This window comes from Pelodiscus sinensis, chromosome 29 (assembly GCF_052426305.1).
Source record: "Pelodiscus sinensis isolate ZL-2025 chromosome 29, ASM5242630v1, whole genome shotgun sequence".
In the NCBI taxonomy this organism is placed as follows: Eukaryota; Metazoa; Chordata; order Testudines; family Trionychidae; genus Pelodiscus; species Pelodiscus sinensis.
This window is the reverse complement of record NC_143080.1, coordinates 3,522,612-3,543,676: the sequence shown is the minus strand read 5'-3', so window position 1 is coordinate 3,543,676 and position 21,065 is coordinate 3,522,612. Positions and strand designations below refer to the sequence as shown.

General features: G+C 47.5%; 1 non-coding gene across 1 annotated transcript; it reads right to left on the bottom strand.

Annotated features, from left to right (window-relative positions):
* Window positions 1–3,245: 3,245 nt before the first annotated feature.
* Window positions 3,246–3,319, bottom strand: TRNAN-GUU (transfer RNA asparagine (anticodon GUU)). The gene has a single exon. It is a non-coding gene; the product is annotated as a tRNA-Asn (tRNA).
* Between the last annotated feature and the right edge of the window lie 17,746 nt (window positions 3,320–21,065).

Sequence of the window (21,065 nt, the reverse complement as noted above, 5' to 3'; positions counted from 1 at the left end):
CTTATGTTCCCCATTAAGTTAAGCGAGGGATGATGTGTTGGCAGGAGTAGGAAGACCAAGGAGTGGGAAGATCCCCTTCAATGGGAGGGTCTGCAGGCGTCTTCTATGGGAAAATAGTTGTCTTTTTTTTTTAATCCTCTTTAGAAAATGAGTGCAGAAGAACATGCATTTCAAAACAACGAGCCACAGACCATGGAGGGAATAAATAAATTCTTATAAACGAAGTTGCCGGATTTCTTTTAAGGCACAAGTTCAAGAGAAATTTTCTTCTCTAAAGAGTATTGGGTTTCTCCCCCCACCCCACCTCCCTCCAGCTCTTCACTGTTCTGTAGCACACAGGATTAAATGTTTAATATAGAGGAGTGATGTGGTGCCAAACGGAAAAGGATCCATGTGTATAAAACTACCTCAAAATGCACAACAGATTAGGCAGCTTGGTTTAAATGAAAACTGCAGGCCTGTTTATGTTCACACTGAGGAAGGGGGAACAACTCTCTTAAAGGGGCAGGCCCACCCAGATCTTTTCTTTTCAAGGGGGGTATGTAAAGAGTTTCCCACTTTAAAGGAGTGATAGAAACGTAGCCGTGTTAGTCTGGTGTAGCTGAAACAAAATACAGGACTATGTAGCACTTTAAAGACTAACAAGATGGTTTAATAGGTGATGAGCTTTCGTGGGCCAGACCCACTTCCTCAGATCAAAAGGATGATCTGAGGAAGTGGGTCTGGCCCACGATAGCTCATCACTTATTAAACCATCTTGTTAGTCTATAAAGTGCTACAGAGTCCTGTTTTTTGTTTCCACTTTAAAGGTAATCTCAAGGCCACAGTGTATCTGGGAGGAAACCTCAGACTTTAATGCAGTTCACTGAGGGGAAGAAAAATATCCAACCCAGAAGCAGCTAGATGGAAATATTTTGCAAAGCCAGCCCATTGTTCCTGCCTTTTGCATATTGCTGGACCCCTCTCTAGGAAAATAGTCCATGCTGTAAACTGAAGAAATAAACAGAACTGGTGATTCTTTTGCTAGGGAATTGCTTTCCTCGTAAACAGTGTTTCATAGATCCTAAAGCAGGGATGATTCTGATAATGGAGTCTGACCTCTTGGATAACAGAATTTCACTTATTAATTCCTACACTAGAATTAATTATGTCTCCTTAGTAGCTTTATCTCTTCCTTATGCCAAAAACAACAGAATTTCCCCCTGCAAGGACATGTCTGTACGTCAGGCTCTGCATTAGTACATTAATCTTTCCCTAACAGTAAAAACAAATCAGTCTGAGCAGAGAGTGGTTTGTGTTCAATATGCTTAAGAGAGAGATGTTTTCCAAACAAGACACTGGAATTGGATATTGGAAGTCCCATACCTTCTGTTCCTTTTTCTTTTATTAAAAATAGTTAATGCTTTCAAGTCTCTGATCAATTTTTTAAATATCCTGCCACTCATCTTTTCTTCCATTTGCAGATGGGGATGCTTACTTTGGGGGAAACCACATGGCTGTGTCTAGACTGGCCAGTTTTTCTGGAAAATCAGCCGCTTTTCTGGAAAAACTTGCCAGCTGTCTACACTGGCCGCTTGAATTTCCGCAAAAGCACTGACTTCCTACTGTAAGAAATCAGTGCTTTTGTGGAAATACTATGCTGCTCCTGTTCGGGCAAAAGTCCTTTTGTGCAAAAGTTTTGCACAAAAGGGCCAGTGTAGACAGATCAGCTTTGTCTTCTGCAAAAAAGCCCCAATCATGAAAATGGCAATCAGGGCTTTTTTGCGGAAAAGCGCGTCTAGATTGGCACGGACGCTTTTCTGCAAAAAGTGCTTTTGGGGAAAAGCGTCAGTGCCAATCTAGACACTCTGTTCTGAAAATGCTTTTAACAGAAAACTTTTCCATTAAAAGCATTTCTGGAAAATCATGCCAGTCTAGAGGTAGCCCATGTGTGTATTACAGGCTAAGTGGTCTCTTCAGGCCAGACTTCCAAGCACTCAACACCTACAGCCAGAGTCGGCTTTCCAAAGAGCTCTGCTCCCAAGCCTGAAAACACTTTAGCATGTGTGTAGCATTACCCACGTGTATGATCCTAGTGATTGCTGAAGGCCTTCCCCAGCCCAATCCAGCACACCTGCTCAACTTGAATCACAGCTGTACTCCCAGTGACATTACAGAAAACCGCAGGTGGAAATGCTGACTGGATTGGCTATAAGTGGGATATGAGCACTTTGGAAAATGGGTCCTTGACTGCCTGAGCGCTGAAATTCAGACCTACCTCCAAAAAGGTATGTAGGCTCTTCACTCCCATTGGGGTCAAAGCCAAGTAGAGCTCTGAAAATTCATGGATATCAGCTTCATCGCTGTAGATGCATCTGCAGATGTGGATCTGTGACTCATTCCTTCTGATTTGGATACCAATTTTGTATCTAAACCCCTGCAAACTTGTGGATATTTGCTTTATATCTGTGGATATAGCTGTGGCTCTCCACAAATCATTTTTGCAGTGGTGGATGTGGATACCAATTTTGTATCCTGCAGGGCTCTAAAGTTAAGAGCTTAAATATCTGGGCCTTAACCCCTTTCTCCTATTTGGCCCTGCCCTTTCCTCACTGGTAGGCCTGAAAACAACTTCAGTCCGATTTTTTTTTTTTTTTGGTGAAGTACCCTGTCCCACATCCACACCGATAATTGTGTTATGTCCTAGGTGGGTTTGATCATACATTTCAGGGCTGTTGAATGCAGTGAACAGCCAGGCTAATCTCTGCCATGGATTTTTCTTCCCTTCTCTGGGAAAGAGGTGGCACTCACGTGGTGCATTGATATCCTTAGGCACTTGAAGTGGTATTAATACTGAACAGTCAGCTGGAACTCCCCAGCTCCCCTCCTTTCCTGGGGGGATGGTGGTAGCTAAAAGAAAACTATCTGTAATCCCCCAAAGACAGGGAAACACTCCCACAGAGCCCTTTCTCACCCCTCTCTGAGAACTGCACTTTCATTCTTCTTCCTCCTTATAGCTTTTGGGGCTCAGGTCCCTTACCTCCCATTGGTTTCAACAGGAGTTAGCTTGAAAATCCCTACCTGGATGGCTGTGACCGTCTGCCCCCTACAAGGGACTCTAATTCTAGGCCACCCCTGCACTTTCTGCTTGGCAGTGCTGCCTGGTTGCAAGGCGGATGCGGTGATGCAAACTGCCCCGACCTTTCAGTGCCAGGCAAATAAAATCATCCCCAAAGGGGCGAGACTAAAATAAGCAACTAGTCACCCGTCCCTGGGTGGGCTCGAACCACCAACCTTTCGGTTAACAGCCGAACGCGCTAACCGATTGCGCCACAGAGACCGGGACGCGAAAACGCTTTGCGGCCAGCGTAGTCAAGCGAGTGCAACGCTGCCGGTGGCCACTAGGGGCAGAGCGGAGCTGGACGAGGGTACCGCCCAGAGGTGCAATAGCCTTAAACAGCGGTGCAGAGAGAAGCCCTGGCGGAGGAGGGGGGAAGAAATTTCTGTTTCCCCCCCCCCCCCCCTCCATCCCAGCTTGCTGGTTCATGGTGACTTAGTCTAGGAATCTGAGAAGCCAATTTCCTTCCGTGCTTAGGAGCAGGAAGACTGGGATTGAGCAACGAAATGGGGGAAAGAGGCCCCCGACTCTTTCCAAAAGAGGGGGAGGAAGGAGGAAGGCCCCTGTGGCGGGAGGTGCCGTGGATTTCCCTTCGGCGTTCAGGGGTGCCAGTCTCCACTCGGAAACGTGGGAAAGGGGCGAGTCTTTGGAGAGGTATTCGACAGTTTCCATAAGTTTGCAAAGAAACTGGTAATTGACAGTATCGCCCCCCCCCCCCCCCCCGCATCCCGTCCTATGCTCATTGTCAGAGTCCCCCCCACCCATTCTCTCCCACTGCCAAGTTAGTTATCTCTTGTATGTCTGCATGGCTCAAGGGGACAGAGAGACCGAGGCTACGTCCAGACTGCAGCTCATCCTGGAAAAGCTATGGAAAAGGAATGCGTCGGCTTTCCTGGAACATTTTTTTTTGGAAAAGCAGATGTGCTCTTTCACCATCCCTGTAAACCTCCTTTTACAAGGAAGATGGACCATGTCGAAAGAGGAGGTTTTTCTGAAAATTGACCAGGTGTAGATGCGCCAAATTTTGTAAAAGCCTCTTTCAAAAGAAAGTCGGAAAAAGATATGCAAATCGCAAATTGTATCTTTTTCTGGCTTTTCTTTACAGAGTAGCCATAACGAGAGGCACAGCACATGGGAATAGGATTTCCCAGGCGGCTGGTTTCCCACCGAAAGGTAGGCGGCATTACGATAGGTGTGGTGCTGGCCTCTTAGAAAGATCCTTGCTAAACACCCTAGAAATTAGGCTAGAGGAACCTCTGTCATTGGGCTGGTGTTTCATTGACTCCCTCTTTATGTTCTGTCACTCATGAGCGGAGGGACATGGCTGGGTTCAGACAGACCCGTCCCTTGGGTGGAAGTCTGAGTGTTGTGATTTAAGTGCTGGAGGCTGGAATAAAGTCACAACCCCTCAGGATCATAGCGCTGCCTTGTACCACTGAGTCATGAGCAAAAACTCCCGCACTGAAATCAAGAACATAAGAACGGCCACACTGGGTCAGACCAAAGGTCCATCCAGTCCAGTGCCCGGTGTTCCAATGCCAAGGGCCCCAGAGGGAGTGAACAGAACAGGGAATCATCAACCGATCCCTCCCCTGTTGCCCTTTCCCAGCTTCTGACAAACAGAGGCTGAAGACACCACCCCTGCCCATCCTGTCTAGTAAGTATTGATGGACCTGTCCTCCATGAATGTATCTACTTCTTTTTTTAACCCTCTTAAACTCCTGGCCTCCACAGCATCCTCTGGCAAGGAGTTCCACAGGTTGTGCACTGTATGAAGAAATACTTCCTTTTGTTTGTTTTAAACCTGCTGCCTATTAATTTCATTTGGTGACCCCTAGTTCAATCTTACATTAAGGGAGGGAGCTCTGTTGAAAAAGAAGGAATCATGGAATACTAGAACTGGAAGGGACCTCAAGAGGTCATCAAGTCCAGTCCCCTGCATTCATGCCCGGATTAGCATGGTCTAGATCATCCCTGATAGATGTCTGTCTAGCCTGCTCTTAAATACCTCCAGTGATGGAGATTCTACAACTTCCCTAGGTAATTTATTCCAGTGTTTAACCACCCTGACAGGCAGGAAATTTTTCCTAATGTCCAACCTAAACCTCCCTGGCTGCAGTTTAAGCCCATTGCTTCTTGTCCTATCCTCAGAGGCCAGGGAGAACAATTTCCCCCTCCTCCTTGTGACATCTTTTTAGATACCGAAAACCGCTATCATGAGAAAGAGGCAACTGCATAAAAACTCGTGACATCAATTGGAGATCGTTAACTAGAGTGTTCAACCCGGGATGTGCTCCTTACATTAATCTGCCCAGCTTTGTCCAGTCCCATCCAAAATCTCAGGTACTTTCATAAAATAGAGTACAAGAGGACGGCCAAATTGAGGAAGCAGATAGGCAACCAAGAAAAATATCAGTCAATCAATCAGCATGTAATTAGGTTGCTTTAGGAACAGCCTAGCATTGCAGGAAGAAAGGGATGTGTAGTCAACCTTGTAGAAAAGCCCTGTTTACACTAAAGGCAGGCTGGTCTGGGATCTTGGATTGGCCATGCATACAGACAGCCCTCGCTGTCCAATATTAACCCCCATCTATGCTACTGGATAAGGTCAAATTAAGATACACAACTTCAGCTACGTCAATTGCGTAGCTGAAGTCGAAATAGCTTTGTCAGGGCTGTTTCCCACGCTAGCACTCCCAGCGCAGATCATGAGGACCCACAAGAGACCTTAAATACCCAGCCTCTATAGGCTTTGCTTACAAAAACTCCCCAGAGTCACAGATTCATGGATTTTAGGGCACAGGTAGCTACCACCACTAAGTGAAGCAAAAGAAAACCCCTTTCTTCTTGAACCCAGGAAGAAAGCCTTGGATTTCATCCAGTGGGGCACCCGCAAGCTCCTTTACCAAAAGAGAGCTGTTAAAAAAAAAAAAAAAGCTGATCTCTCTGGCTACGTCTAGACTGCAAGCCTCTTTTGAAAGAGGCTTTTTCGAAAGATACATTAGAAAAAGTTTCTTTCGAAAAAGAGCGTCTAGACTGCAAGCAGTACTTTCGAAAAAGCAAGCCGCTTTTTCGAAAGAGTACCCAGGCAGTCTGGATGCTCTCTTTCGAAAAAGCCCTGTTTGCATTCAAGAACGCCTTTTTTCGAAAGTGATAGAAATGTAGCCGTGTTAGTCTGGGGTGTGACTATATGGTTGTGACTATTTTCTTCCACTATTTGATCTGAGGAAGTGGGTCTGGCCCACGAAAGCTCATCATCTAATAAACCATCTTGTTAGTCTTTAAAGTGCTACATTGTCCTGCACTTTTTTTTCGAAAGAGCATTCTTCCTCGTGAAATGAGGTTTTCTGCCGTCAAAAGAAAAGCCGCGTTCTTTCGATTTAATTTCGAAAGAACGCGGCTGTAGTCTAGACGCAGGTGCAGTTTTTTCGAAAAAAGTAGCCTTTTTCTAGACACAGCCTCAGTCTCAGGCATGCATACACACACCCAGACCTCTTCTTTCCTTCAAGGGCACAAGAATCAAATCATCGCCTTCAAGAAAGGTGATTGTAAAACAAAAAGATAAAGAGTCTAGGATGGTGTTTTACAAGTGGCCTACAAAATCCACCATGTTAGTCCCTGGGGGAGGATAGCCCCATCCCATTACTGCTTCACTACTTGCAATGGCCCCTTAGCCATATGGCCAGACACAAGTTCAAAGGGAGAGAATCCCAGCCAGGGGTGGGGTACAGCTGTAGGCAAACAAGAAGGGCTGCAACACCAGGTCCCAACAGTTCGAGGGTTTGTTTACGAATTTGCATGTCAGGTCTCCCAAGGTTGCCTGGCATCTCTCCACCAGACCGTTTATCTGGTGGTGGGAAGGGGTGGCAACCAAGTGGTTCTCCCTGTGAGCTTCCCAAACAAGTTCCATGGTCCCTGCCCATAAGCTAGTCCCTGAACCCGTAAGGATCTTGGAGGGACACGTTCTTGCCCATCCCCTCCCAGTGGGATGTTTTTCCCAACTGGTCTTTGGTTCTGTTTACCCCAGCATGGCCATTAGGGTGATCCTGGGCTCAGCTGAAGAGCTTTTCCCACTTAGCTGGAACTAGCAACTGTCTTGGAGAACACCAGGCCGCCTTGTGCCCATCAGAAAGAGTCTCTCTGACTAAAAGTCTCTTTCTAACACAGACCTGGACCTGTTAGAAGAGCTGGGAGGTGGGAGCTCGCTCCAGGCTGCCATCCAAGTTCCTTTGAGGCGCTCATCAGCTTCCTGCTCTGCCTGGAACCGCTCCCTTGATGCTGGAGACAGCAGCTTCCCGCTGGGTCGTAGACTTGGGGTTGCCGGTTCTGGAAGCGATGCGGGAGAGGTGGGTGTCTCTGCTGGCTGTGAGCTTCTCTCAGCTGGTGCCCTGGGCTGTGTTGTAAGCTCCAGCGGTGCCTTTTGTGCAGTCACCGCTGTAGGCTCTGTGGTGTGATACTGGCACCAGCTGCTCCCCCAGTTTCGGCTCTTGGGCTTCCACCTGGTGTTCAGGAACTGGATCCACTGCTGCCATTGTGGTCGCTGATCTGGGGTCTGGCTCCACCATCTCCGTCTGGGTCTCCAGCACTGGGGTGTCTGGGGATACAGACCGGGTCCCGGTAGAAGGCTCAAGAATGGGGTCAGACATGGAGGCTTGGTTAGCCGGGCTGCAGGTGACCACTCCCACCTTCTTAGCCTGTTTCACATGGTTGGCTAAGCCCTCTCCCACCAGCACAGGAATGGGATAATCAGCATAGACCGCAAAAGTCCAACGTCCTGAACAGCCCTTGCATGTCACAAGCAACTTGGCAGCAGGCAGGTTGGAAGAGTTTGCTTTGAAGGGTTGAACCTTGACTTGGGCCTCTGGGTTGATGAGTTTGGAGTCCACTAGGGACCGATGGATTGCAGATACCTGGGCTACTGTGTCTCTCCATGCAACAACCTTCATCCCACCCACACTCACAGCTTTCCTTTACTTTGGGGGTAGCTGGGTGGCATCTGGGTCTGAGGATTCTTAGGGTGACCCTGGTGTAATGAATTGCAACCCCTTGGATTGCCTCCAGTGGTGAGATGCCATCTCCGGGCGCCCGTTCTGATACTTCCTTGACCATCTGTCAGTTTCATTTTCCTTCATCCCGTCCATCCACCTGGCTCCTATATCTCCTCCCTTTATTATGCCTTTAGGGTTCCTATCTCGGATGTATCTCTGGAGCTCTATGGGAAGGGCCTCTAGGAGCTGTTCCATCTGCATCAGGAAAGCGCGTTCTTCCCTAGTCTTCACATTTGCGCCTGATACTCAGGCACCCCAGATCCTTGTAATCTCTGGGGCAATTTGGGGTGCTGTCATACCCGGTTTCCACCATACGGCTCTGAAGTGGTGACAGGCGTGTTCGGCAGAGAGCCCCATCCTAAGTCTGACCCATTGTTTAAAAAGTTCAGTCATTCGTGTTTCCCCTGAGCATTTCAACTGCCACTTCTGAGCGGGGTCCACTGAGCTGCGAGCTCAGGTCCACCATGTGCTGGTCTTGGGGGATCCTGTATCCAAGACACAAGACAGGACTATGCGGCACTTTAAAGACTAACAAGCTGGTTTATTAGGTGATGAGCTTTCGTGGGCCAAACCCACTTCCTCAGATCAAATTGTGGAAGAAAATGGCAAGACCATATATACTAGTGATACAATCAAAAAAAGTGAACACATATAAAACTGACAAACCAGATTTTAGAACAGAGCGGGGTAAGAGGGGAGGTTAGTGTCTATGATATTAGGAGTGATAATTGAGGAAGCTGTCTTTGTAATGGGTAAGGTAGTTAGCATCTCTGTTAAGACCCATTTGTAAAGTGTCAAATTTAAGCATGAATGACAGGACAGGCTCTTTCAGAACTTTCTAAGAAGGCCTGTACATCATCTCTGACCAGGTACACTGGGTATCTCCTGGGCTGGGGAGCATTGGCAGGAGCAGGGTGGTTCGTCGGTGAAGTTGGAGTGCCCAGCTTCCTAGTTCTCTCCAGTTCACCTTGCAACGGCCTCATTTCCACTTCCTCTTGCTTCATCTGCAGGCAGAACTCCATCTCGTCCTTAGTGAGAGGTCCGACTCTCCCACCCTGAAGACAAGGGCCTGGCCTCCATCCTCTGCTCCTGCCCCCACCAGGTTACTTCCCCCTGGCCTCACAGAAACATTCTCCTGTCTCCCCTCCTCGGGGTACAAGTCTTCCCCGGAGGTGGACGTCTTGCCCTGATCTGAGGCTGTTTTCACCTCAGGGTGTCGCTTAGGGAGGCTTGATTGCTCTAGGGCTGCTCTTCTTGACCACAAAAGCATGCACTGGGTGTTTTCCTTGCCCTACTCTAGCCTAGCTATCCAGTTCCCCGAAAGCTAGAAAAAACAAAACAAAACAGCTGTTTGGTTTGGACTGTCTGGCTGTGCAGATTTAGCCTCCTGTGTACCCTTTCCCCCTTGCGCAGCAGAAGAGAAGGAAAAAAAACCTCCCAAAACTTCCAAACAGCCAAGCAGAAAAAAAGGAGCCTTTTAAAATCCTGAGGTTCAAAATGATCTCTCCTCTCAGCCACAATTTTGGGGCTGTTCCCCACTCTGGTATTCTTGCGTGAGGAAGATGGGGGCCGCAAGAGACCTTAATTACCTTGCCTCTACAGGCACTGCTTACAACAACTCCCCAGAGTCACAGGCTCATGGACTTTGGGGGGGTGGAAGTAGCTGCCACCACTAAGTGAAACAAAAGAAAACGGCTCTCCAGCTCTATGATGCTTTGTAAACTCCTTTCTTCTTGAACCCAGGAAGAAAGCACGTGGATTTCATCCAGCAGGGTACCCACAAGCTCCTCTACCAAAAGAGAGAAAACAAACTGCAGTCTCTGGTAGTTGGACTCTCAGTTTTAGGGTAGATCTAGACTGCACCGTACCTGAGGTATCCTGGTAAAACTCTGCTGCGTCCAAAAAATGTGCCTGCTCTTCCAAAAAAAATTTCGGAAGAGTAGATGCGTTTTTTTAGCATCCCTGTAAACCTCGTTTTATGAGGAAGAAGGCATGTTCCAAAAAAGAGTTTTTTCCCCACATTTGGCCCAGTGTAGACGGGCCAAATGTCGGAAAAGCCTCTTCTGAAAAAAGAAACTGTTTGTAATTTGTGTATTTTTTTTCTGGAAGGACTGTGTAGTCTAGACACAGTCTTAGGCAGGCATAAACACACACAGACCTCTTGTTTCCTTCCAGGGCACATGAATCAAATCATTGCCTTTAAAAAAGGTGATTTTATTAACAAACAAAAAAGATATTCTTGATTAAAGCATACTTGGTTGGTAGGTGTTAGAGAGAAACTGAGTAAAAGAAATTAAAACACAGAATGTTTCTGGGTACACCTTTTACATAAATTCAATGGCAAGTTATGATTTGTGGTTCTGGGTTGTGGGCTTCTACTAAGCCCTTATCATTGGAGCTTAGAATGGAAAAGGACCAATAAATAGCAACAATAACTTGAATAATTGGCCCATCGGTGCCTAGTAATTCTCAACACTAACAAAACAGAGTCCACCCAGAGATCTCAAAGCACCTTGTAAGAATTCATCGGGTAAGCTCACAGCGCTCCTTTGAAACAGGGAGATGGTGTAAACTCCTTTAGCCAGAGAGAGAAACTGAGGCATATCATTATTCCCTGATTCTGGCGAAGGTTACAGAGCTGTGGTAAACAATGCCACTCCTGGGTCACAATCAATGCTGTATTTTGGATTCAGGATACCCCAGGGAAATTCAATTTTAAGGCAAGAAAAATCAAGATTTGTTTTGATCTGAATTGAATCCCCTTGCACACAGTAGGTTAGATGTAAACAAGACCTGGGTCCATCTCCCCTCATTCCTTGACTGACCAATGGGGAGCCTTGTTCTTAGTGATGGATGGTGGGCCAGTTGGTGCAGTTTTTAATTCAGCTCTGTTCCTTTGCTGCAAGACAGAGGACTGGCCCAGGGTAAGTCTACACTGCATAGCTATTTTGGGATACCAGAGCTATCCTGAAATAGCTACCCTGCCTCTACACAAGCCGCCTGTTATTTTGAAATAACGGGTGCACTGTTTCACCATCCTTGTTGCATGATGGTTAAGGGATGGCTCGAAATAGCACGTTAATTTTAAATGTGGCATGGTGTAGACGTGCCAAATTTCAAAATACGCTATTTCGAAATAGATTCGAGATAAGATAGGCAATGTGTGTAGCGCAAATTGTGGCTCTTATTTCAAGGTTAGGGTGCTGTGTAGATGCACCCCTGGTGGTGAATTCTGTTGGAGTCCTCAGATTTGCCTAATTAAATGGGGATTACTCCCCAGTTACCCCCAGGGAGGTAAATGCCCTACATTGGGTATTTCATGCATGCTGGGTAGGTAGGACATTTCGACACACTGACTATAAACCAGGCTTTTGTTAAACTTTAAAAAACAACAAATGGTCTGGTAGCACTTTATAGACCAATAAAACATGTAGATGAGCTTTTCTGGGTTCAGCCCCCTTCTTCAGATGGCCGGAGTTTTATTATTATCTTTTGTTATTATGCATTAGCATAAGCACACTCATCTTACCCCTGGTTCTTTTTAACCCAGCAGCCATACCGCTGACTGCCCTTTGTAAGGCAAATAAAACTGCCCCCCCCCTCCCCCGCGCCGCGCTTTTTCTTATTGCCACTCTGCAAGCGTTATTTTTGCTTACCCTGGAGGCGATTTAAACACACGATCGGTGCTGAAAAACTGTCCCACCGGAGTGGAAGGAAAAGTCCTATTGCTTTCGGCACTGCCCCCACGTCCGAACACTACATGAAGAGCTGTCTTCCATTCCCATGACCAGCCAGCGAAAGGCTGCAGGTTTTAATGGCCTTCCCCATCCTCTCTCCCCAGTGTCGGTTTTTCCTTCTCCTTTTGCATAGATATGCTGAGAACGCCCCATTTTCGAAAAGAATCGTTTCATAGCAGGTAACTAACTGCAGAGAGATACATAATGACACCCAAGTTAAGAACCGGGGACAAGTTGCTAAAAGTTTGTTTATACAAATAGTTGGTAAATTTTCCAATTCAGGAATACAGAGATTGCTGTCGGTATATCCTAATCAATCATACACATTCTCTATCCATCCACATAAATACGTATGCATAGACACAGACAGCTAGACAGACAAAGAAAGAAAGAAAGAAAGAAAGAAAGAAAGAAAAGGTGTATGGAATAGATAGATAGATCTGATGTAGATTCCCATATAAACACACATATGTAGAAAAAGAAAAAATGCATAGTTCTATGCCACCAACTACATTATTCAACACTCATATGTAGGTGGTTGGCTGAAGACATGTTTGACATCTCCTTATAAATATAGAATAGTGATAGAGATGTAGCCGTGTTAGTCTGGTGTAGCTGAAACAAAATACAGGACTATGTAGCACTTTAAAGACTGACAAGATGGTTTATTAGATGATGAGCTTTCGTGGGCCAGACCCACTTCCTCAGATCAAAACCTTTTGATCTGAGGAAGTGGGTCTGGCCCACGAAAGCTCATCATCTAATAAACCATCTTGTCAGTCTTTAAAGTGCTACATAGTCCTGTATTTTCTTATAAATATAGTGACCTATAGCCATCTAATCAAGATTAATAACAACTCCTGTGTTCTCGAAATGCAAATCACCCGCGGGTGAGTGAACCAAGCTACACAAACTATATTTCTTTGGACCATCTGATGCGTATTAATTCCAGTGACAGTATTTTATTTGCCATTTAGGACTATTATCAGTTGTATACATCGATGAATAGATCTGAGATGGACGTTAGTCCGGACGTCTTGGTCAGTCTTTCTATCCAAGTGCACTTGCGAATATTTGCAATGGAATCGATTCCATTATAGGTATGTGCACGGATAGATGCATGCGCAGTTGGCTACGTATGCAGTGTGTGCGCGTACAAAGCAACTCTTTGATTAGTCCTTCTGCATCGCTCTGTATATTTTCCTAGCAGGCGGCTCCAGCAACGTATCCGTTTCCCATTCCACCAGAGCCCTGGAAAAGTGACTAGCCCTTGGCTCGAGACAGAATGGAACGCGTTTCCCATCAAATGCGCTCTTCGTGCATCCGCGTCCGCGCTTAGTTATTCCTCGGCCATTTTTTTTTTAATTTCACCTCGAAATTGGAAAAAAAAAGTAAGGGAAAAAAAATAAAACGCAACGTGTGCACCTTCACTGGGGATCCTCCTCGGCATTTGGTAGGGATGCTGATTGCAGAAGGCGATTGACACACGGGATTTAGGCTCCGATACCTGTTTGCACGCTTAAGCATATGCTTAACCTCAGTATTTTACCTACAGTAGTAAGCACGCGCGGAAAGGTTAGCAGCTCGGGGCGTTAGACAATACGTAGCAAGGCATTTATGTGCTCATAGCGCGGACACACACGTACACACACACACTAGCAAAATAACTCACTCTATCTGGGAAACAGAATGCAATAACACGCGATGACAGCTCCATTTCTTTTTCCTTGGGAACTTAATTTCCTGTGTATGTTGCTGCCTATTTAGAATAATTTTGACCTAGTTACTTTCTTATGTACAGATTTCTTCCTCTTTTTCAAGTTGCCTGCTCGTGTAACCTTACCTTACCTGATTCCGTACCGACTGGAACTTGTTATGGGCCCCATTCTGAAATCCTGATTCAGAGAAAATCTCCCACGGAATTTTGCCTGGATAAGGACTGAGAGACAGCCCCTAAACAAACAGAACTCAGAGCCCTTTTATTTACCAAGTAGATTCTGTTCTACCCAACAGAGCCCTCCAGCGAGTTTGGAGAGAGGAGGAACAGTCATAGAGAGATCAAAGAGGAGTTGAAAGTACATTCAAAATATTTTTTCAGTCACATAAACACACACACACGATGAAGGATGCACATTTTTCCCTCACAGAATAGAAGCAGGTGTGATATTCGAGCAAATAGCACAGGTTTATTTAGAACTTAGTTTTACACTAGAATAATTATTTATAGATACAAGAGGAAGATGGGAAAAGGGGAAGGAGCTGGTGTTCCTATGAATGATCCGGATATCTCTGTCATTGACACCCACCTTCCTAGGTTGAATGAAATCCTTGCACCAGTTAAGAAAGTGGGGGGGGGGGAGAGACTTCAGTGATCGGGATTTCAACCTTAGCTCTTGTTTCCGCGGGATCAGTGGCCTCTCTTGCTAAAAGCGAAGATTCCCGCAGATCTGACGAGGACCAAGTCCAAACCCTCTTTCCTCACGCCGGTGTCAATCCGGAGCGCTCTCAGGAAGCCGGAAGAACCTGTTTCGGAGACATTGATATATTCGCCTCCTGCTTGTGGTAAACAGGACATAAAAGAAATGGCTCCATGTTCTTGCTAGAGACGGTATGGCAAATATTTCCGAGTCAGAACTAATTCCTCGAGCAATTGAACGCACAAAAACACACTCACAAAACAATACACAGAACACAGCTCCTATATACAGCCGTAAACACACACACACAAACATACACAAAGCACAGCACAAGCAGAAAGACCGCCAGAAACACAAGTACACAAAACCACTCACACGCACAGAAATACACAAACAGAAAGACATGCACAAATCTCAGAAACGCACATATACAAAAACACCCTCCCGCAAACATACATAAAACAAAGCACCACACAAACAGAAAGACACCCACAAAAGTCAGAGACACACATGCCCCAAAACACTCTCTCATACACAGAAACATACGCAAAACACCACACAAACAGAAAGACACCCACCAAACTCAGAAACACGCGTGTACAATAAACCATTCTCATACACACAAACACACAAAACCCCTCACAAACAGAAAGCCACCCAGAAACGCACATGTACAAAAAGCCCACTCTCATACAGAAACACAAAACACCACGCAAACAGAAAGACACCCCAGAAACACACAGCTACATAAAAGCCACTGTCTCACACACAAACATGCACAAAACACCACACAGACGCCCACAAAACTCAGCACCACACACATACAAAGAAAACCACACGCTCACATTCACAGACACAAAAGCCTCCCTCAACACGTCTATACACAGAACACCATGCCTTCCCCTCCTCCCATCATGTATTATACAGTCTCCTCAGAGCTCAGGAATGAGACATCTTTTTCTTTTGCACCGGCTGGACACTTTAAGGCTGGGTGGACAGGTATTGGAAGGGGCTTTTGATAGGTGAAGCCTCGAAGCCATGAATTTTTCATCCACCGGCCTTTATTGTTTTCCTCCCAAATAAAGAGAGATCAAATAGACCCGCCCCTTACTAGCCACCTTGCTGGGTTGCTTTTAACATGGATTTTTCCCCTTTTCAGCAAGCGGGCAGCTGGCAGGAGGAACAAAGCAAACCGGACAGCGGCCACACGCTTGTCTTTAGGACCAGAACCGAGCCAAATTAGCCAGAGGTAGCACCGGGTCCAAGAGGTGCTTGCTCCTCGACACTGATTGGCTGGCTGGCTGCATCCGCTCGCTCCATCCAGCCAATGGCCTTTGGCGATTGGCTACGCATTTTGCCAGCGAACGGGGAAATCATAAGGCAGAGAGCTTGGGGAAGCCAACACAAAGCGGTCTGCGAATTGATGATGGTGGGGGCGGGGGGCGGGGGACACAGAGGCTGTAGTGGTCCACAACAGGAATTGTTTGGGGAGAGAGGCAAAAATGATACACGAAGATGTGTGCGAGCACAAGTTAAATATGTGTGTGACTGGTGTCATCTGAGCTAGCTTTCTAATGCTATAAGCTAATGCTATATACATTCTTATAAGTGATGCGTGCGTACATAGGTCCATACAGATGTGTCTATAGAGAAATAGAGTATCACAGAATCATAGGGCTGGAAAAGACCTCAGAAGGTCATCGAGTCTAGCTCCCATGGGAAGTATGTACAACCTGTTCTATACACGTGTGGACATAATATTGCACACCATACATTATATAACATAATAACGCCGGTGCGAGCAATGGGGAGTCTTGAGGATCGGTCTGCAAACATTTGTGTAGGCAAAGACATAGCGAGATGATTATAGACGGGTACATGTCATAAAATGGGTTTCCACCATTGACTAGTTGTAGGTATTTGTGGGTAGGTTGGATTGGAAAATAATTGGGCATATAGGTACCCCAAGGTGTATGTGTACATTTTAACTATATTTGTGTCTCATAATCTGAGCTAGCTTTTTCTGTAGACAGATACATAGCTCGATAATGTTACAGACGCAGCTTTATATAGGTGATGTGTGTATAGAAAAAATATCACCCTTTCTTGATATCATGTTTAGATAGATAGATAGATAGATATGAGTGCATAGACACACAGACACACACTCTTAATCTATCATCTATCTGTCTATACCAATGAAAGTAAGCGAGAAACATCGAAGCTCCATCCACAAACTTGTGTGTGTGCATAGGTAGAATGAGATAAATATATATAAACACACGTGTGTGAAACACGTGTATAAATTTGTCTGATTGGCCCTGTTTGTCCATCAAACTGATCGGATTAGCCTCTCTCTCTCTCTCTCTCTTTCTCTCACACACACACACACCCACACTTTGTGAAGCTGCGAGGGGAGTCCTAACAAGGAGGTGGTTTGGGTGGGTGACTTTTCTAGCAGGAGAGCTCTGTCAGCTGTCACTGATGGGCCCAGATCCATGAGGCGGTGAGGGTCTCACCCAGTCGCCAGCGAAGAATGGCGAAGTGGAATCCTCACAATTTCTCCTGGGGAGAAATGCCCTCGCCAGTGTGTGTGTGTGTGTGTGGTGTGCCCTTGCTAATGTGTGCCCTTGCCTCTGTGTGTATGTGCCCCTGCTAGTGTGTGTGGTGTGGTGTGACTTTGCTAGTGTGTGCCCTTGCCTCTGTGTGTGTGTGTGCCCCTGCTAGTGTGTGTGTGTGTATGCCCTTGCCCTTGCCTCTGTGTGTGCCCCTGCTAGTGTGTGTGCCCTTGCCTCTGTGTGTGTGTGCCCTTGCTAGTGCGTGCGCCCTTGACTCTGTGTGTGTGCCCCTGCTAGTGTGTGTGTGTGTGTGTGCCCTTGCTAGTGCGTGCACCCTTGACTCTGTGTGTGTGTGTGTGTGTGTGTGTGCCCCTGCTAGTGTGTGTGTGCGCCCTTGGCAGTGTGTATGTGTGTGACAATTTTAAAGATTACTGTCACTACATCAGGAAACCCCTTCGGTTCACGGTATCTCTGTGTTTTCCTACGACTCTTCAGAAGAGTCCGCAGCGTTGGGTTACCTCGCCCTTACCCAAGCAGGGGGAACCACCCTCCCTGGCGTTGGGAATGACCCACGGGGCACCCTGCCAGGCCTCCTTTGGCGCCACGAGCACCGAAGAATGGCGGCCTGGCTCGTGCACCCTTGGAGGCTTTGCCATCTGCTTCGACGGGAGCAGGATCCGGCCCGCCCCCTTGCCGGCTGGGCTGTTGCTGTCTTTGGATTTGCCTCCTCACGGGGCAGCTTACGCCCGGAAAGAACTTGCAACATTCGAAGCTTCTTTGGCAGCCAACTTTCTGCTGCGGCCGCTGGTTTTCTTACTGCCGAGTCCAGGTGATTTGGGGGCAGAGCTGTACCAGGGGCTTGCGCCAAAATCAGACGGGGGCGTGTGCGCGAAACGTCAGCTCCTCCCAGGAAATCCCTGTGCTAGGCCTCCAAAAAAAATCCCTCAGCAGGGATCACAGCGCTTTGGACCAATATTAATTCAGACCGTTCTTGCTCCCCTGCCCCATTCATCTGTTTCCTCACAGCCCTGCATGAAACCAGAATCTCCTTATACAACTCATACAGCTTTGGCAGGGGTTGACTGTCCCCAGGTAGCTCACAGTTTAGATTTCTAATCGTTAAACCGGTTTAACTAGGCCAGTAGAGAGAGAAAAAACTATCCACTGCCTAGAAACTGGGGCAGGTTATAGCCTCTTGAGCAAGAAGGAAGGAAAAGGGGGTGGTGGTGTGTGAATAGGATGTTTATGCGTATGTGGTAACGCCTAGATAGCCGCATATTAGGCACACAGGTCTGTACAGGGACAGGCTCAGCGCTGCTTTGGAAGGAGTCACCGAGGAAAACACCCTATCTTTGGCCTTCCCACCTCTCCTCTGAGTCCTCCCGCCCCGGCCTGCTCCCACCCTTGTTTCCTGAGTGACAGCAAAGGAGGAAAACAGCAGGACCTGACCGAGCTAAGATGTTCTGGCTTTTTCTTTGCTGGATCGCTCTTTGGAACCAGCCGATCAATCAATTTCACGCAAGTTCCCCGGCCCTCTGTTCTCAGCCAGGCAAGTCTCCCGCTGAGGCTGGAAAGACAAGGCTGTGGGAGGTTTGCCTCTCCGGGGGAGTTCAGGACCGGGGCGATTTGCCAGCACGCTGTCCCATAGCGCCTGCTTCTCCTAGCGGAGCATCAAACCCCTCCGGCAGATCTCTCGTCCGCCCCGCGAGTTCCGGACCTCTCCCGGGCAGAGAGACACTTGCCCATCAAGCTGGCGAGAAATTACGTAGGCAGCCGCAGGACCGACGCTAAAACCTCCGATCTGGCTTTTTTTTTGGTGCCGGTGGTCTCAGGGCACGCCGGGCTGGGAGGGAGGTGAGGGGGGAAGAAGGAGGGGAGAGGAGGGAGCTGGGGAGCTGAACCTCTCCAAAGCACGCAGGGGTTAAAGAAAACAGTAAATGTGAACTAGCCAGGCTGACATGCCCCAGGGTTCCCGGGAGCTCTGGGACTTTGCTGCCTCTGACTGGGTCTAGTGTGCTCTGAGCGCACCCCGCTTACAAATCCGCCTTTGTGAAGATAGTTTGTCACTGGCGGTTTACACTGTATGGATGGAGAGAGAGAGGGAGAGGGAGAGGGAGAGTGGGAGAGAGAGGGTATTTCCTACAACAGGGAAAATGAATACATTTAGAAAGAAAGAAAGAAAGAAAGAAAGAAAGAAAGAAAGAAAGAAAGAAAGGCAGGCATGTATGGGGATAGATAGATAGATCGATAGATAATTAGATGGGGTGCATGGGGATAGACAGATAGATAGATAGATAGAGTGTATGGGGATAGATAGATAGATAGATAGATAGATAGATAGATAGATAGATAGATAGAGGGGGTGTATGGGGATAGATAGAGTGTATGGGGATAGATAGATAGATAGATAGATAGATAGATGGGGTGTATGGAGATAGATAGATAGATAGATTAGATAGAGGGGTTGTATGCGGATAGACAGATAGATAGATAGATAGATAGATAGATGGGGTGTATGGAGATAGATAGATAGATAGATAGATAGATAGATAGATGGGGTGTATGGAGATAGATAGATAGATAGATAGATAGATAGATAGATAGATTAGATAGAGGGGTTGTATGCGGATAGACAGATAGATAGAGTGTATGGGGATAGATAGATCGATAGATAGATTAGATGGGGTGCATGGGGATAGACAGATAGACAGATAGATAGAGTGTATGGGGATAGATAGATAGATAGATAGATAGATCGATAGATAATTAGATGGGGTGCATGGGGATAGATAGAGTGTATGGGGATAGCTAGCTAGGTAGCTAGATAGATTCACCACAAACATGCAAAAGGCCCTTTGAAGACCTTTGCTTAGCTTCTAATCTGATTTTTTAAAAAGTGGCGCCCGTTTACACTAGCTGAGGACCTGCTGCCCAGTGCAGCCAAAGGGAGGGGAATACTTCCCTGTCTCCAGGGCGGTGTGGTCTGAAATCCGGCTGCAGCACGTCCTGGTGAGTGAGAGTGGGGTGGGGAGTTTGGGCGTGGGGAAGGGTCTGTCCCAGCCTTGGCGCCCCCCGCAGACCGGACGTCAGGGCGAGGCGATGGTTCGGTCTCTTTTCTTAGAACCGGTTTCCGTTCGGTTTCCTTCCTCGGCGGTGGGCACCCCCCTCTCCCGATCGCCCCTCCGCCAGCGAGGTCGGGGGTTGGAAGGAACCGAGCCCCCTCCAAGCCCCGGGCTACGTTCGGCGAATTGTGGCATGGTGGCTGGGCAAAATGTTTCCTGGAAGAGGAGCCCCCGGTTCCCAGCACCCTCGCAGGACTCCCCCCCACGCTGGGCACCCCACGCCAGCGAGTCCAGAGCTAACTTTGCTACGCTCTCCCCCCTGTGCCCAGCGACCGTGGATGGGAAGGGAGGTGACATCAGACAGGTCATGAGAGATCCCCAAACGTCATGTATCAAAAAACCAGCCACCACCTGAGCCCGGGCCGGCTGGGAACAGAAAATCACCGCTTGGCTTTTCGAGTGTCTCCCCCAGCTCTCCAGACGCCTCCCCAATATGCAGCCGGTGGGTGAGTGTAGGAGCCTGGTGCGCCCGTGGGGAGACAGGGTGTTGTGGTACGTGTGTGTTGTGTTGTGTTGTGTGTATGTGTGTGTAGTGTGGACTCAAAGGAGCCAGGAGCCAAACAACTCGGTGTGTTCCCTTAGCCCTTGTAGCTTCCCACTGCACCTGGACAACGCACGTGGCAAGCAAGCCGTGTGTGTGTGTGTGTGTGTGTGTGTGTGTGTGTGTGTGTGTGTGTGTGTGTGTGTGATGTGCACCTGGACAACGCACGTGGCAAGCAAGCCGTGTGTGTGTGTGTGTGTGTGTGTGTGTGTGTGTGTGTGTGATGTGCACCTGGACAACGCACGTGGCAAGCAAGCCGTGTGTGTGTGTGTGCGTGCGTGTGTGTGTGTGTGTGTGTGATGGGGTTGTGTTGCATGGTCCCTTGTGGCCAGGTAAGGAAACCCGCGAGAGTGAGGAAGACAAAACCCTGCCTAGACTGAAGGCGGATTCTATGTTTCATGGATCTGTGGATGGGATAAAGACACAGAAAGCCAGTTTGTCAAAGAAGCATCCATTAAATATACAGCCCCCTCTGTATGAAGAACCGCCCTCCCCCGCAAAAAACGAGACAATCCCGCCCACCCAGTAGTGCACCCCGTGAGTCT